Genomic DNA, 18,642 nt, shown 5'->3' with positions numbered 1-18,642 from the left:
GGGTTCCCACCATCCCTGTGTGGAGTTACTGGGGCTGTTTACTTGCTGTGCCCATATGAGGGGTTCCCACCATCCCTGTGTGGAGTTACTGGGGCTGTTTACTTGCTGTGCCCATATGAGGGGTTCCCACCATCCCTGTGTGGAGTTACTGGGGCTGTTTACTTGCTGTGCACATTATGAAGGGTTCCCACCATCCCTGTGTGGAGTTACTGGGGCTGTTTACTTTCTGTGTAGCATATGAGGGGTTCCCACCATCCCTGTGTGGAGTTACTGGGTCTGTTTACTTGCTGTGCCCATATGAGGGGTTCCCACCATCCCTGTGTGGAGTTACTGGGTCTGTTTACTTGCTGTGCACATTATGAGAGGTTCCAACCATCCCTGTGTTGAGTTCCAGGGTCTTCACACCTGTTGTGCTCATTATGAAGGGTTCACACCATCCCTGTGTGGAGTTTCCAAGTCTGTTCACCTGCTGTGCCCATTAAAAGGGGGTTCCCACCATCCCTGTGCTGAGTTTCTGGGTCTGTAGGCCTGCTGTGCCCATTATGAGGGGTTCCCACCATCCTTGTGTGGAATTCCCGGGTTTGTACACCTGTTGTGCCCATTATGAAGGGTTCACACCATCACTGTGCTGAGTTACCAGGTCTGTACACCAGATGTGTACATTATGAGGGGGTTTCCACCATCCCTGTGTGGAGTTCCTGGCTCTGCACACCTGCTCTGACTATTATGAGGGGTTCCCACCATCCCTGTGTGGAGTTTCCGGGTCTGTACACCTGCTGTGCTCATTATAAGGGGGTTCTCACCATCCCTGTGATGAGTTCCTGGGTCTGTACACCTGCTGTGCCCATTATGAGGGGTTCCCACCATCTCTGTGCTGAGTTCCTGGGTCTGTACACCTGATGTGTACATTATGAGGGGTTTCCACTTCCCTGTGTGGAGTTCCTGGCTCTGCACACCTGCTCTGACCATTATAAGTGGGTTCTCACCATCCCTGTGCTGAGTTCCTGGGTCTGTACACCTGCTGTGCCCATTATGAGGGGTTCCCACCATCTCTGTGCTGAGTTCCTGGGTCTGTACACCTGATGTGTACATTATGAGGGGTTTCCACTTCCCTGTGTGGAGTTCCTGGCTCTGCACACCTGCTCTGACCATTATAAGTGGGTTCTCACCATCCCTGTGCTGAGTTCCTGGGTCTGTACACCTGCTGTGCTCATTATAAGTGGGTTCTCACTATCCCTGTGTGGAGTTTCCAGGTCTGTACACCTGTTGTGCCCATTATGAAGGGTTCACACCACCCCTGTGCTGCGTTTCCAGGTATGTACACCTGATATGTCTATTATGAGGGAGGGGATCCCACCATCCCAGTGTGTGTGATTAAGCTGGAAAAATGGAAGAGGGATTCATGGGACAACATACCAATTAACAAAAAAGTTCTTTAAAAGTTCAATATTTATTAGAAAATGTATTTAAAATATTGTAACCATATAAAACCATATACAGTCATGACTCAATTCTTATGGTCCTTAAATTCATAGCGGTATTATGATGAAAAATCCCCACATGTTTCGCCCGATGGGCTTCTTCGGGGGATGTATTGTCCACTAGGGGTCATGGCACTCCCTGGTCAGAGCCATGTGGGCAGAATCGTACTCCAGACTGAATGTTTTTCTGCATACTGATATTATATCCCTCTGTGAGGATCCTATAACCTCCTGTGGTCATCTTTGATAGTTGACATTTCTGGTCCCTGTATGCCTCCTGTGGTCACGTACGGTCCTTTTCGGTTTGAAATCACAGAGAACATCTTTTGAATAGTTTATATTATAAACTTGAGCTTTATATGTGCACTTGTGGGAGGGCCATGACCCCTAGCGGACAATACAACCCCTGAAGAAGCCCAGTGGGCGAAACATGTCAGGATTTTTCATCATAATACTGCTATGAAATTAAGGACCATAAGAATTGGTCATGACTTTACATTAAATGTTTTTATATGGTTACAACATTTTAACTCCATTTTCTAAATAATATGGATTTTTTACAATATTGAACAGACAGGCTCTTGCTCTACATTTTTGATAGTAGACCTAAAGGAGATTGTATAGTGTATGGTGAGCTTTAGAAGTAATGCTGTCAATGAATGTCAATAATGGATTTTATGATTTGATGTGTATGATCCCAGGTGCTGGGAAAGTCCCATTTATTAATCCAATATACAGTATAGATTTTATTGAATCTACTTTATGGGAACAATGAATAGCTTCTGGTCCTGTTTCTGCATTGCAATATACACTATATTGTCAAAAGTATTGGGACGCCTGCCTTTACACACACATGAACTTTAATGGCATCCCAGTCTTAGTCTGTAGGGTTCAATATTGAGTTGGCCCACCCTTTGCATCTATAATAGCTTCAACTTGTTTGGGAAGGCTGTCCACAAGGTTTAGGAGTGTGTCTATGGGGATGTTTGACCATTTTTCCAGAAGTGCATTTGTGAGGTCAGGCACTGTTGTTGGATGAGAAGGCCTGGCTCACAGTCTCTGCTGATCCTCCACCCCAAACTCGCTCATCCATGTCTTTATGGACCTTGCTTTGTGCAATTGAGCGCAGTCATGTTGGAACAGGAAAGGGCCATCCCCAAACTGTTCCCACAAAGTTGGTGAAATTGTCCAAAATGTCTTGGTATGCTGACGCCTTAAGTGTTCCCTTCACTGGAACTAAGAGGCCAAGCCCAACCCCTGAAAAACAACCCCACACCATAAACCCTCCTCCACCAAAGAGTTCCATAAAGACATGGGTAGTTTGGGATGGAGGAATTTGACTGGCCTGCGCAGAGTCCTGACCTCAACCTGATAGAAAACTTTGGGATGAATTAGACTGCAAGCCAGGCCTTCTCCTCCAACATCAGTGCCTGACCTCACAAATGCGCTTCTGGAAAAATGGTCAAAACATTCCCATAGACACTCCTAAACCTTGTGGACAGCCTTCTCGGAAGAGTTGAAGCTGTTATAGCTGCAAAGGCAGGGTCAATTCAATATTGACCGTACGGACTAAGATTTGGGGGATGTCATTAACCACTTACCGCAAAGTAACGTATATTTACGTCGGGCTGACTTTGCGGGGTTATACCGGGATGATCCCTGTAGCTAGAGGCATCATCCCGGTACCATTGTTTAGAGCCTGCGGTCGGATTTCCGGCGGTAGGGACCGATGCGGCTCAAGAGCCGCTCGATCGTTACCCCGGCGAGCGGGAGGGGACGCCCCCCCTCCCGTCACCTGCCGCGGCTCTGCCCGGGTCTCCCGTCCCACCGGGAGACCCGAGCAACCAGCCGAAACGTCTGCCGGCTGGAGGGAGTCCCGATTTAAGCTGGATGCGGCTTCGATTGGGTCTCCGATGACGTAACTCGGCGGCGGCGTCCATAACGTCACGTCCGGGTTACTCTGCTGCTAAAGGCGGCAGATTAGAAAAACGAGTGTATTCAAAAATGACGTTTTTGGCGTTTTGCATACATGGAAGTGTAGTGGAGGGGTTTGGGGTCTTTAAAGTGGAGTTCCACCCTATTTTTATACTTACCTCCATCTTCTCGCTCCGGGTCACCTGAAAAAGAAATGGATAATCGCATTTTTTTTTTTTTTTTACTTACCTCGTAGCGAAGAAAATATACTTACCTTACTTCCTTCTTCCTCCTTCCTCGGCCGCGGCCCGTCGTCACTTCCTGGCTCTGCAATGATTCCTGGGAGCTGAACATCATAGCTCCCAGGAATCATTGCGCCTGCACCGGCCCCGACGTCAGTTCCGGGTCGCGCGCGTCATCCCCTTCTAAACAGCTTCTGGGCATGCCCAGAAGCTGTGGAGGGATGACGCGCGCGACCCGGAAGTGACGTCGGGGCCGGCGCAGAGCATCGTGGGACCAAAGAAGGCGGAAGAAGACGCCGAAGAGGACGCGCTGGCTTCAAGCTGCCCACATCTGAGATGGCAGCGCTGGACAAGACGTTTGCAAGGTAAGTATTTGTCCTAACAGGTAAGTGCAACCCGGGACAGATCAGAGGCTAGCCATTGTGGAATGCACTAGCCCTGACTGTCCCGGGGGTATTAAAAAAAAAAAAAAAAAAATCCAGGGTGGAACTCCGCTTTAAGACCCTCGATCCCTCCATAAAGAGTACCTGTCACTGCATATTGCTGTCACAAGGGATGTTTACATTGCTTGTGACAGCAATAAAAGTGATCAGATTTTTAAAAAAAAAAAAAAAACCTGTGATAAAGTTAAAAATAAATAAATAAATAGGAAAAAAAAAAATGTTAGCCGCCCCCGTCACCGTTAGCTCGCGCACGAAGGAAAACGTATATGGAAGTCGAGCCGCAAATGCAATCGCTGTTCAAACCACACATGTGAGGTATCGCCGCGATCGCCAGAGCGTGAGCAATAACTTAAAAAAAAAAAGAGCTACACTCTAACTCTAAACTGGTAACCGTTAAAAAAATTTAAAGCGTCGCCTATTGAGATTTCTATTGACCGTAGTTTGTCGCCATTCCACGGGTGTGCGCAATTTTAAACCGTAAGATGTGGGGTATCTATTTACTCGGCGTGACATCATCTTTCACAATATACCAAAAAAAATGGGCTAACTTTACTGTTTAGTTTTTTTTTAAATGCAGTGAAATGTGATTTTTCTTAATTTTTCCCAAAAAAATGGCGTTTTTAAAGACCGCTGCGCAAATACCGCGTGACAAAAAATATTGCAATGACCGCCATTTTATTCTCCAGAGTCTTTGCTAAAAAAATATATATAATGTTTGGGGAATCTAAGTAGTTTTCTAGGAAAAAATACTGGTTTTAACGCGGAACAAAAAGTGTCCAAAATAGGGCTGGGGCTTAAGTGGTTAAGAGGTTAAACTTCCTTTCTCCCTGGCAGAGGGAAGGAAAAGATACAATGTAATCATTTTGTTTATAGTTACTGGGAGACTTAATGCTGATAGGCGTTTGCGGGAGGAAAGATACAATGTAATCATTTTGTTTATAGTTACTGGGAGTTTTCCACAGCTGTTTTCTCTGCTCCCTCAGCTATGCAAAGAATCGAGAATATGTCAGGTTTAGATCGTCAGGGGGGGTGAATCGAGATCGCGATTTTCATACGATTAATCGTGCAGCTCTAGTGTAAAGGCAGGCGTCCCAATACTTTTGACAATATAGTGTAAAATGTGCCAGAGAGATGAAAATCAAGGTTTACAGTTGTAGGTGGGAGACGACATGAAAGCACTGTCTATGTCATAAGGTGCAAGGAAGCAGGGTCAGTGTATGGATTGTGTTACATAACCCCCCCCCGTCCTCTGCTGCTTTCCATCATCACATAGAGCTGAATTCCCTCTTCATAAATAAGACACGAGTAACCCAATTCCAGGAGAGTGATCATTTTCCAGCAGCAGTGTCGGTAAGGAGACCTGCACCTTCCTACTCTGTGTGCAGGAACCCGGACCTCAGAAAGGAGATCGGAAAACAAAGCCTCTTTCCGTTGGTTTTGGATGGATGGTGGCAAAGGTTTACAACCCCTTTCAGGTTTTCATTGCTGTCTGTGTCCCTTTGGGGAGATTTTGCTTCACTTCCTATCCCAGAGAAAAAAAACAGGAAGTGAAAAAAATCTCCCCAAAGTCAGGTGGAAATCCCCTCTTAGACTTGCGCCTAAACTGCTGTGCCTCTGAAATCTCAGTCCATGTTCGGATCCCTTTTCAAAGGGATTTGACAGGTGGCAAAGGGGTGGATATGATGCCTCCTCACCGCCTGTTTTAACTCTGTAAATTCTGCACCAACCTCCGGCAACCGTGTGCTTTGCATGGGGTTGTGGGGCATTTGTGGCACGTCCCTATCTGCTTGAATGGGTCGGTGGTGGTACCAAGTGCAGTGGGAGTGCTACTTTCTGCTGCAGACCATGCAACCATGGCATGTAACCACCCCAATTCACTGCCTTTGGGGGGTGGGTTAGGGGTGTGAAATCCTAAAAATGCGACTCAACTGCACATTTTTAATGCCCTCCAACCGCAAGTCTAAACAAGCCTCTAGCCCGCATTCACACTGCAGCGGCACAACTCTGTCGTGCCGAAGTCGCGGTGCACGGGACTTCTCAAGTCGCCCCCTGATTGGAAACAAATTGATTGGATATATCAGTTAGGTCCTTATATCATATTTATTTTGTAGTTTCCGGCCCTTTAAATAGAAAGGAACAGGTAGCAGAGGCAGAGAATCATTGTTGCAGTTTAGTGTAATTCAGCAGCATTAACTCACAATTGTTCTCAGCGCCTCTCCCAAGGGAGGAGAGTCGGTACAGAGCGCCGTTATGTAATTGTGCGCTCTTATGTAACACATGTTTCAAATACAGCGTAGCCTGAGATACTAATGGCATTCCTTTCTACAGCAATGGCCTCTCTGTAGAGGCAGAGTCTAAAAAAGGAGCTCCGGGCTCAAAGGACTAAAAACAGAAGAGACTCCACTACCTCCAATATGGAGGCTCCTACCTACCTTCAGTATTAGGCTCCTTTTACACTTGTCCTGCGACTTGGGACTGCAAAGTCGCATGACAAGTCGTACTCCCTGATTTCCAATGAGTATCGTTCATATCTGTGCGACTTCAAGTCACGGAGACTTCAAAGTAGTCCCTGCAATATTTTGGGCAAATTTTAATGCGTTTTAGGTCCATAGGCATTGCTTCAAGTCCAGTCAAAATCGTGGTAAAATCACAGCAAGATCGCTTAACTTTTAGGTTGCATAAGTGTGAAAGGGGTCTTATAGGGTATAATAACGCCAGTGCAGTTGTTTAGGGATCAGAGTTTTACTGAATTAATGATAGATCAGACATTCCAACATTATCAATATTATTTTGTTCATTAGTATACACTTATATAGCTCCGACATATCCCACAGCGCTGTACGGAGAACACTGATCCATTTACATCAGTCTCTGTACCAAAGGAGCTTACACTCTAATGTCCCCACTGCTGTCACACACTGTGATTATTATACATTTATAGATCTCCGACATATTCCACAGTGTTATACAGAGAACACAGAGCCAGTCACATCAGTCTCTGTACCAAAGGAGCTTACACTCTAATGTCCCCCCTGTAGTCACACACTATTATTATACATTTCTATAGCTATGACATATACCACAGTGCTGTACAGAGAACACTGAGCCATTTACATCAGTCTGCACCAAGGAAGCTTACACTCTAATTTCCTCACCACTGTCACACACTGTGATTATTATACATTTATATATCTCTGACATATACTGCAGTGCTGTTCAGAGAACGCAGAGCCAGCCACATCAATCTCTGCACCAGAGGAGCTTACACTCTAATGTCCCTCTATAGTCACACACTATTATTATACATTTCTATAGCTTTGACATATACCACAGTGCTGTACAGAGAGAACATACCCAGTCCCCTCTGTCTCTGCATCAGAGAAGCTTACACTCTAATGTCCCACCACAGTCAAAAATTATTAATAATTTCTATATTTCTGAAATATCCCACAGCGCTGTACAGAGAACACCGAGCCATTTACATCAGTCTCCACCAAGGAAGCTTACAATCTAATGTCCCCACCACTGTCATGCACTGTGAGTATTATACATTTATATATCTCTGACATATACTGCAGTGCTGTTCAGAGAACACAGAGCCAGCCACATCAGTCTCTGCACCAGAGGAGCTTACACTCTAATGTCCCCCTCTAGTCACACACTATTATTATACATTTATATAGCTATGACATATACCACAGTGCTGTACAGAGAAAACTTACCCAGTCCCCTTTGTCTCTGCATCAGAGAAGCTTACACTCTAATGTCCCATCATAGTCAAAAATTATTTGTAGCACTGCCCCCTTGAGGACTGCTGGATAATACACTCTCGGGTCCCCCTGGGTTACCGTTGGCAACACTGGAATTCACAGATTAACACTTTACTTCCCGGCTCAGTCAATGATCAGTCCAGGGGTATGTAGTTGTTTTTGGTGTTTTATTTTGAATAGGGAGGGGAGAAGGGAATAGTGGGATACTCCAAATTAACTATTCACAAGTTGCAGCCAGACTGCTGATCTACATTGCCACTTAGGTAGATTTGTGTTTAAGTCTCTTGGCAGATGACTCGGTGAACTGCATTATTCTTCGGGACACTCTCCTCAGTATCTCCTTTCTGGACTGCTGACACCCATCCTACTTTTGGGGTGGCTCCCCTCAGGTCAGGCCCCTTGACACAATCCCCTGTACTCATGATACTGTCTTTCTAGGTTCCTCTTGTCCCCAGGCCGACCGCCTGTGACCACGTGCCACTGCTACAGAGGAGGAGACAGCCGCCACACTCCCTCCGGGTCTCTGCTTTCCAGCCAAAGACCCTGCAGCACATGTGCTCCTGGCTGTTATACAGTATCCCATGATGCACTGAGACAGCCGATCTCTGCCAGTCCTTGGGACTGTATCAAAGCCTGTGTACCCATTGGTCAGGTTTCCTCCGACTTTCCAACATGCCTCCCTATTGGACCAGTGTGAAACACTATCTAGACCCAACGACTCACACACTGAGTACACAGAGCAGACCTAAATCACAGATCCTGCTCTCTAATAGCAAAAAGCAATATAGATTTGCCTGCTGCTCCTCTGATTGGCAGACAGAGCAAAAAAACGATACTCTCTCACTACCACCTTCCTAGGAGGGTGCTATATATTAATAATTTCTATATTTCTGACATATCACACAGCGCTGTACAGAGAACACCGAGCTATTTACATCAGCCTGCACCAAGGAAGCTTACACTCTAATGTCCCCACCACTGTCACACACTGTTGTTGTTATACATTTACAGTATAAATTTCTGACATATTCCGCAGTGCTGTACATACTCTGTTTCCCCATAGTCACACACTTATTATACATTTATAGACAGTATCTCACAAAAGTGAGTACACCCCTCACATTTTTGTAAATATTTTATTATATCTTTTCATGTGACAACACTGAAGAAATGACACTTTGCTACAATGTAAAGTAGTGAGTGTACAGCTTGTATAACAGTGTAAATTTGCTGTCCCCTCAAAATAACTCAACACACAGTCATTAATGTCTAAACTGCTGGCAACAAAAGTGAGTACACCCCTAAGTGAAAATGCCCAAAGTGGGCCCAAAGTGTCAATATTTTGTGTGGCCACCATTATTTTCCAGCAGTGCCTTAACCCTCTGGATATGACGCTGAGCACATGCTCTCAACTCCTTTGGTCAACCATTGTGAGGCCTGTTTTAAGTGGAGCCTGTCCTGTTAAACCTCTGTATGGTCTTGACCAATGTGCTGCAGCTCAGTTTCAGGGTCTTGGCAATCTTCTTTTAGCCTAGACCATCTTTATGTAGAGCAACAATTCTTTTTTGCAGATCCTCAGAGACTTCTTTGCCATGAGGTGCCATTTTAAACATCCAGTGACCAGTATGAGAGAGTGAGAGCGATAACACCAGATTTAACACATCTGCTCCCCATTCACACCTGAGACCTTGTAACACTAACGAGTCACATGACACTGGGGAGGGAAAATGGCTAATTGGGCCCAATTTGAACATTTTCACTTAGGGGTGTACTCACTTTTGTTGCCAGCGGTTTAGACATTAATGGTTGTGTGTTGAGTTATTTTGAGGGGACAGCAAATGTACACTGTTATACAAGCTGTACACTCACTACTTTACATTGTAGCAAAGTGTCATTTCTTCAGTGTTGTCACATGAAAAGATATAATATATTTACAAAAATGTGAGGGGTGTACTCACTTTTGTATATTTATATATATATATATATATATATATATATATATATATATATATATATTGTATATATACACTTTATATATATTTATACACTTTATATATATGTAATAACAAGTGAATGGGGTACAGGGGCTGATGATCCCTAACAAGAATATTGTGTATTGTGTGTTCTTATGCATATAGACTTGAGTCCATGGCGCCAATAAAATATTTACAAAAATGTGAGGGGTGTACTCACTTTTGTGAGATACTGCTCCATTCACACTTGTATGACTCCAAAGTTGTGGTGACTTTAAAGTGCAAACTTTGGATGGGTGCGACTTGGATACGACTTTGGCTTTGACCGGTGATAATAGACAACTGTTGCATTGGATAACATTCAGGTCCGACTCTCTTGCAACTTTTGAGGGTTAACATTGAAGTCTATGGCTCTCAAGTTGCATGAAAGTCGGACCAAAGTAGTGCATGAACTACTTTGAAGTCGCCGCATGGGGTGCACTCACTTTTGTGGTAGCTCTGACATATTCCGCAGTGCTGTACAGAGAATACTGAGCCAGTCACATCAGTCTCTGCACCAGATAAGCTTACACTCTAATGTCCCTCTCTAGTCACACACTAATATTATAAATGTATATAGCTCTGACATATACCACAGTGCTGTACAGAGAATACTGACCCAATCCCCTCTGTCTCTGCATCAGAGGAGCTTACACTCTAATGTCCCACCACAATCATATTTGAGGCCGGTCTCTGATGAAAGACGCGGTGTTAGCTCAGAGTTGTGATGTCAGGAGGGAAGTGGGTCAGGGAGAGCTCAGGATAACACGGCCGCCTCTGTCGGGATTTGTTTAGCAGAAAACTGTAACATGAAATTGTGAGTGAGGATTAATGGAGAGAGAGCTGCGGAGCGATGGACAGATGTTCAGAGTGAGGGCTTAACCATTCCAGTACCAGCACATCAGCCCCCATCATCAGCGCACTCTGTCATTATCCAGCACTCCGGACATACAAGACACCAAAGCTGCTCATACACTAGAAGATTTTTGAAGGAACATTAATATGAAAACTCTCACAGTACATTCGATGGCTTGACGAATGATGTTCCAAAGTACTTAAAAATGTTGTTTGATTTTAACCTTAGATTTGGGAATTACTGTAATATTCTGAAGGAAAACCACATATTTGTTAGAAATTCATGCGTTCAAAAAAAAAATTCCATCCTGCTCCTTCAAATTTACTCGTCACTGCGGCTGAAAATGAATGTAGATTTGACAAATGATTGTTTTTGAACAAAATTCTTTTAGTGTATGGCCAGCTTTACGCTTCCTTTACACTTATCAGATTTGTCATAAAGGTAGAGTTACTTTTTAAAGGTGAAGTTTACTCTTCCTATATTTTGCCTTTCCTTCTTTCTCATTTCCAACCCCCCTCATCTGACATCATCAGTGGGCCTCTGTGTCTCTCTGTGCAATTCATGCAGTTCATGGCCGATGGGAGGTACAAGCAGGAACATTCTTCTCACTGACCACCAATGTAAGGAGCATTCTTCTCACTGACCACCAATGTAAGGAACATTCTTCCCAATTTTGTTTATTAAAAGTCTTGCAATCAATAAGCATAAAATCAATATACATAAATAAATATATACATATTTACATGAAAAGGGGGGAAAAAAAAATACATAGCAAATTCTGCTCTCAAATAAAGACTGCCTTTACAGCAAAAACAAAACTCACATCATGAAACACATCATTACCGGAAAAAATAATCTTAATAAGACTCACACCACCACACCAGACATCAAACCTGCGAGGTCAAGAAACAAAACCACTCCCATTATGCATGCAGCCCTTCTTCAAAAATGAAGATATTAACTAACAAAAGCTAAGGGCGTGAAAGAAATAGCATAGGAAAAAAGCTTTTCACCCAGAGATGGACAGTTCACCAAAAGCAGGTCTGATATTCCTCCACGCCCTTATCCAGACCGCTCGAGGCTCCCTGCCCTTCTCAAGACCCCGAATCTTCCCAACCTCACCCAGAATATCGTACACCACCACCTCGACAGGGAGGACTTTCTTCCGCAGGGTAATCTGGCACCGTGCATTCCACGTGAAGTAACGGACAACTATACTAACTAGAAAAAGTGTATCCAAATCAAAATCCCAGCGAGTCGGGAATGCCCCGTACACCCACTCCGCATAACTCATGCGATAGAGAAAGGGGATGCCTAGAGCCCTCCCCACCCTTTTATACACCTCTATGTTAAAGGGACACTGGAGCAAAAAGTGGTCCATAGACTCCACTTTACCAACACACTCCGCTCTAGGACAATCCCGATCATCCACAGGGCGATGCTTCAGGTTCCCTCTCACATAGAGCCTTCCATGGAAAGCGAGCCAGGCTTGATCCCTAAACTTCAAAGGGATTCTTCCTAAGTTAATTAAACGCAACCCCTCCCTCATTACGGGGCCTGGGCAATCCCTTAAGGTCAGCGACACACTGAAAGCAGAGCCCAAAATCCTCTTCTCCAGAAGCTTTCTGGGGAGGGACTTGATATCCCCCACTGTCACCTGCCACTGCCTAAGTATTTTCAGACACGGGGCAACATAAGCCGGAAGCTTGCCATGTCGGACTCTCAGACTTTTCACTGGCCCGCCATCTTCCCAGCATCGCAGAAAAGGCCTAAACCAAGATTGAAAAATACCCACCCATCCCGGCGGGGTCTCTGCTAACATATTACCAAGATTATACTTTAAAAAAAGCAGAGAAAAGAAAACTATAGGGTTGACCATTCCTAGACCACCCTCCCGCCTGGACAGGTAAGTTACATTGCGTTTGATCAGGTTCAGCCTATTTCCCCATAACAGTTGGAAAAAGCAGCTATACACCCTTGCATAGAGAGATTCCGGCAAGATACAGACAAAGCTGACATATAAAAAGATTGGGATCAGGTAAGTTTTAATCAAGTCAACCCTTTCCCTCAAGGAAAGTTTCCATTTCTTCCAGCTTGCCACCTTGGCATTGGCATTCAACAACCTGCTTTCCCAATTTCGATGACCATAGTCACCAGGACCAAATTTGATGCCCAACACTTTAATTTCCTGCTGGGGCTCTGGGAAGGCATCCGGAAGTTCGAAGCTTTCACCCTCCTCACCCATCCAGAAAACTTCACTCTTTTCATGATTGATTTTAGAGCCAGAAGCCTCAGTGTACTGCTCTATCACAGAGACCACCTCCTGCGCCTCCTCCATCCCAGAGATAATAACAGACACATCATCGGCATAGGCCACGACCTTCAAAGGTGGCACACCAGCAATGCCCAAAGGCACCCCACACAACGATCCACTCTCTAACCTTCTTATGAAGGGGTCGATTGCGAATACATATAGCAGGGGGCTCAAAGGACACCCCTGGCGCACACCAGAGCCAACCTCAAAAGGCCGTCCAACCCAACCATTAACAAGTGGGAAGCTCTCAGCCCCTTTATACAATGTTTTCAGCCAATCAATAAACCTCCCCTGCAGGCCGTATCTACCAAGTAGCAAATACAGGTACTCATGATTGACTCGATCAAAAGCCTTCGCCTGATCCAATGCCAGCAAGTACTTTCTCCATTCAGCAGCCCTGCATCGCTCCAAAGCCTCCCGGACAGCTAAAATTGCTGAAAAGGTACTTCTGCCCTGGACCGAGCAGTGCTGATGATTGGACAACAAATCGCCTGCTACTGACGACAAGCGCCAAAAAAGAATCTTCGCCAAGATCTTTCTATCAACATTGAGAAGACTGATGGGGCGCCAGTTCTCAATTATTGAGGGGTCTTTACCTTTTGACAGAAGAATCACAGCGGATTGCCTCATGGAGGGAGGGAGAGAACCCTCTTCTAAACAGCTGTTATAAACCTCCGCTAAAAAGGGAGCCAGAATGGACTTAAAACACTTGTAAAATTCAGCTGTCAACCCATCTGGCCCAGGCGACTTTTTGGTAGCCAGCTTCTCTATAGCACGAACTACCTCATCCGCTGAAATTGGTTCCGTCAAATCCATCAAAGGCAATGTATCATTTCCCAATCCTGGAGTAGAATCCAGAAAGCTTTCCATCCTGTCCCGACTAAGGTCCTTTCTTCCCAGAAGGTCTGCGTAATATGACCTGAAGATCTCCAGGATCCCTGATCTGGACTTCACCAGGGAACCCGTACTATCCCTCAGACCTATGACCGTCTTAACTGCTATGCCTTGCTTACAGTTCTGGTAAGGATCAGGCGAGTGATATTTCCCATAATCTCTCTCCAGAACCAAAGAGGCATGCCGGTCGTATTGACACTTCCTAAGAAGAAGCTTTACCTCCGAGATCTCCCCTGGATCTCCTCCATACGAGACAAGACGATCAAGCTTCCTCCGCAAATGCTGGTAGGCAATATACATACCAAGCTGCTTCTTCTTACTTATGGCCTTGAAAAGTCCAATCGCCCTTTGTTTCACAAGCTCCCACCACTCTGACTTACTGCTGCAAAAGTCCAGAATAGAAACCTGTGCCTGAAAAAAATCCTCAAAGGATTGTCTTACCTCTACATCTTCCAGGAGAGCCGAATTCAGTTTCCAGGTACCCCTTCCCCTGGGTGGAGTGTCCGAGGCATTCAGAGTCACAGACAGCATACAGTGGTCAGAGAACTCCACCGCCCTCAACTCAGGAGCCGAGAAAGCAGAGTTCTCCTTTAAAAAAAACCTATCTATCCTACTCTGACTATTCCCTCTCTGAAATGTGAATCCCGTGCTGCCAGGGCAGTGCTTAATGTGCACATCTACCAGGCCTGCTTGTCTAACCATATCTCTAAGAAAAACGCTATCATAACCCAGCCTGTCTATGGAGACCCTCCTGTCTTCAGGCCTAATTATGGTGTTAAAGTCCCCTCCAAAGACAACCTGCTGGGATGTGAAAAGGAAGGGCTTGATCTTTGTGAGGAGGCATTTCCTGTCCCATTTTGACTGCGGTCCATAGATATTGATCAGGCGCAGGTCCTGCCCCCTAACAGAGACGTCTAAGACCATGCATCTCCCCATTTCTACCTCAATTATCCGCCGGCACGTTACCATATCGGTTTTAAAAAGAACCGCTACTCCGCTGCAAGGCTCAGCCGCAAGAGACCAAAAGGAGGGACCGCATCTCCACTCCCTTTTTGCTAGATGGACATCGGCCAAAGTATTGAGCCAGGTCTCTTGCAAAAATAAAATCTCAGCATCAAACTCACTGAGCAAAAATAAGGCAATATCACGAGCTCTTGCAGATTTCACGCTGGCGACATTAATGGTCGCCACCTTTATCAGAGCGGGCACTGCCATCAGGATGATTGGGGTAGTCGTTTCTTAACCTCCACCACACTCTCATCACCCGAGACAGCTCTCTTTACACTATGTGACTCCCCCTCATCCATAGATGATAAACAAATAGATAAATCCGACACCAACTCCTCCCCTGATAAAACCGAAAATGTGTTGCCAAGAGGAACCCCTCCTGGCTCTAACTGTAAGGAAGAAACGACCACTTTACTGGTCTTCCTCTTTTTCTTTTTCTTCCTCCTTGTCCTCTCCCACCCCTCCTCATCCGAATCCTCCACAACAGAGGGTGAGACATGGGACATGGACACCCCTCCCTCAACCCCATCGACCCCACCACCATCCAGCACCCCTGCACCCTCTTGGCCGCGTTTGCGGTGTCGAGAGACAGGGACTGGAGGTGGAGTAGGCCGAGGGGGAAGATCCACTATACCCGCCCCCCCAGCAGCTTCCGCTAGTCTGGAGGATCTACGCACAGTAGATGTAGGAACAACCACAGGAGGGACAGACTCAGGGACCACATCACCAGGGGAAACAAAATCTGACACAACAGACACAGGAAGGACAGACTCAGGGACCACCTCACTAGGGGAAACAGAATCTGACACAACAGACACAGGAGGGGCAACAACAATTTCCTCTCTAACTTCAGCTGCTTCATCTTCTTTATCAAGCCTCTGCAGCTCAGTCTCCAATCCTGGCAAGTTATGCAGTGCCTCTGGGCACTGGCTATATGGATGACCCAGCTGCTGGCACAAATTGCACCGAATCTGGGTGCATTCTCTGGCCAAATGGCCTAAATCCTGGCACAGTGAGCACTTCTTGTGGGTGCAGGACGATGCAAAGTGGCCTTTATCACCACATTTATTACATACCTTAGGCTGACCTTGGTAGAAAATGGTCAGCCTATCCCTACCCAGAAAGGCTGAGCAGGGAAGGTGCTGAACTACATCGCCCAGCACCCCCAATTTTAGTGACACTGTCCAGGCCCCTGTCCATATCCCATGCTCATCAAGGACCTTCCGCAGTGGAGTGAGGACCTCGCCATATCGGCGTAGCCATACTAATAAATCAGCCTCTGGTATGGATTCGTTACGCACCAAGATGGTCACCGACTTTATCAGAGGCTGTCTTGAGATCACCTTTGGCACCAAACCACTCCACTGCTGAAGGCCCTTGCACCTCCTATATCTCTCCCAAAAGAGATCCAAACTCTCAGGTTTTACAAACGATAAATCAAATTCATAACTTCCCACCGGGCAAATCAAAGCAAAAATGTCACAGGCTTTAAACCCCATTTCCAAGACCAACTCGGCCACTCTCCCCCTTACTGGCGGCGTTCCATCGCCCTCCCACCGCAACTGTACCACATTCCTCCTCCTATACCCACTAACCAACCCCCCAACAAACCTCCTTGAATTGCGATTATTAACCGAAACCCCACCACCCACCCTGGTGTGACTCCCCAAAACTGAAGCATAGCTTCCAACATTCCTCCCAGCAGAAAATCCATCAGTTTGTTTTGAAACATCCGACACAGACATAACAGATAACGATTGTACAGATCCGGGATTGATCTGTACAACCGATAAATCTTTCCTCTGCTGAGCAGGAGGAGAAATGTCATTTCTATTTTTCCCAGCAATATTATCCCCTTCACCACCACCCACCACATTCATTGCTTTATGATTATTGTCATTTTTAATACTTGCTGGGATATTTGTTGTCTTCACAGCAGAATCCATAGTTGGTGCTGCACTGGTAAGAGATTCAGCTGTCATCTTCTCTTCCCCTGGGACAGGGTTTTCAGCTGTGGAAATGGAATTCTGTTCTAGCACAGCAGCAGGTAAAACACTGCAGGTAACTTCCATGGCTGCTTCCATTCCAAACACAGCAGCATGCTGATCCCCTCCCCCACCAGCAAACAGCTGGTCAATCAGCCCTGAAACACTGGGAAGCTCTGGTGAAAGTGAAACAGACTCCTTGGAGCTGGCAGCCATTTTGCTTTCAGAGGGACTACTGGTCTCAGCCAGACCAGCAAAATCCATGTCTGGGGTGTTAGATACAGGTCCATCCACATTCACCTGATGGTCCGGGGATTTCACGGTCAGGGATTTTCCCTGCATGTCTGTACTGGTTGTGTTCACAGCAGAATCTCCAATAGGTAGCTGTAGGCAAAGCTCCTTCTCACCTGGGACACCATCCACTACAGCAGGTGGGGCAGACATGTTGGATGGCAGCATGGTATACTGGGATTTCTCCACCAGTACTGGCTTTGCTGGTTTGTATCTCCTCTGCCCATCCACAGGGATTTCTGATGGATCATCAGTGAATGCAAACTTATCTGCTCTCAGGGGGGACTCCATCTCCTGGATAAATGTCAGGGATCCATGCCCACTCTCAACCCCCTGGCTGGTTGCCGCTGGCGATTCCCAGTTCTGGCATGGGGGGAGAGGTGCAGAGGCAGATGGAGCCTGGTCATCCATTAACTGAGGCTGCTGATCCACAGAGCTTGCTGATGTTTGGCTGGCAAATCTCCTCTCATTATCAAATTTTTCTCTAAACACTCCGCTTCTATCTTTCAACTTTTCCAACAATAAAGATTGTTTCTTTACCTTATCTTCCAGATCCTGTAACTCAGGCTTCATGGCTGTACGATTTTTACTCCAGGCCTGGCAGTATTTGGCTCTGAAGGATTTATGTTCAGCCTTCAAAACTTTAAGCTTTTCTTCAGCTCTTCCAATCGCCCTAAAACGATTGATAATCTTCTGGCTGAAGACATCCGCATTCTCATCGGGGCCTGGACCCACAGACAGGTCCTCCACCTCCTCCTCACTAGGCCCCGTGTCATCAGGGGGATCCCTCCCAGGGCCTCCCCCAGGATCAGGCATTGTTCCTGGGCCAAGCTAGCAAGCAAGGCCCAGGCTTGAAAAGGGCTGGTTCTCACAGAGAGCTCCTTGGGTGTGTCCTCCTCCTTCTTTCCACTGACCACCAATGTAAGGAGCATTCATCTCACTGACCACCAATGTAAGGAGCATTCTTCTCACTGACCACCAATGTAAGGAGCATTCTTCTCACTGACCACCAATGTAAGGAGCATTCTTTCCACTGACCACCAATGTAAGGAGCATTCATCTCACTGACCACCAATGTAAGGAGCATTCTTCTCACTGACCACCAATGTAAGGAGCATTCTTTCCACTGACCACCAATGTAAGGAGCATTCATCTCACTGACCACCAATGTAAGGAGCATTCATCTCACTGACCACCAATGTAAGGAGCATTCTTCTCACTGACCACCAATGTAAGGAGCATTCTTCTCACTGACCACCAATGTAAGGAGCATTCTTCTCACTGACCACCAATGTAAGGAGCATTCTTCCCACTGACCACCAATGTAAGGAACATTCTTCTCACTGACCACCAATGTAAGGAACATTCTTCCCACTGACCACCAATGTAAGGAGCATTCTTCCCAATTTTGTTTATTAAAAGTCTTGCAATC

At 46.0% G+C, this 18,642-nt stretch overlaps 1 protein-coding gene across 4 annotated transcripts in view; it reads left to right on the top strand.

Annotated features, from left to right (window-relative positions):
- The window catches only part of MAPRE3 (microtubule associated protein RP/EB family member 3), a 226,173-nt gene that overhangs the window by 150,165 nt on the left and 57,366 nt on the right, over positions 1–18,642 (top strand). The window lies entirely within an intron of this gene.

The sequence above is a fragment of the Pelophylax lessonae genome, assembly GCF_965119305.1.
Source record: "Pelophylax lessonae genome assembly, chromosome: 3".
NCBI classification, from domain to species: domain Eukaryota; kingdom Metazoa; phylum Chordata; class Amphibia; order Anura; family Ranidae; genus Pelophylax; species Pelophylax lessonae.
This window is presented reverse-complemented; position numbering and strand designations above follow the sequence as displayed.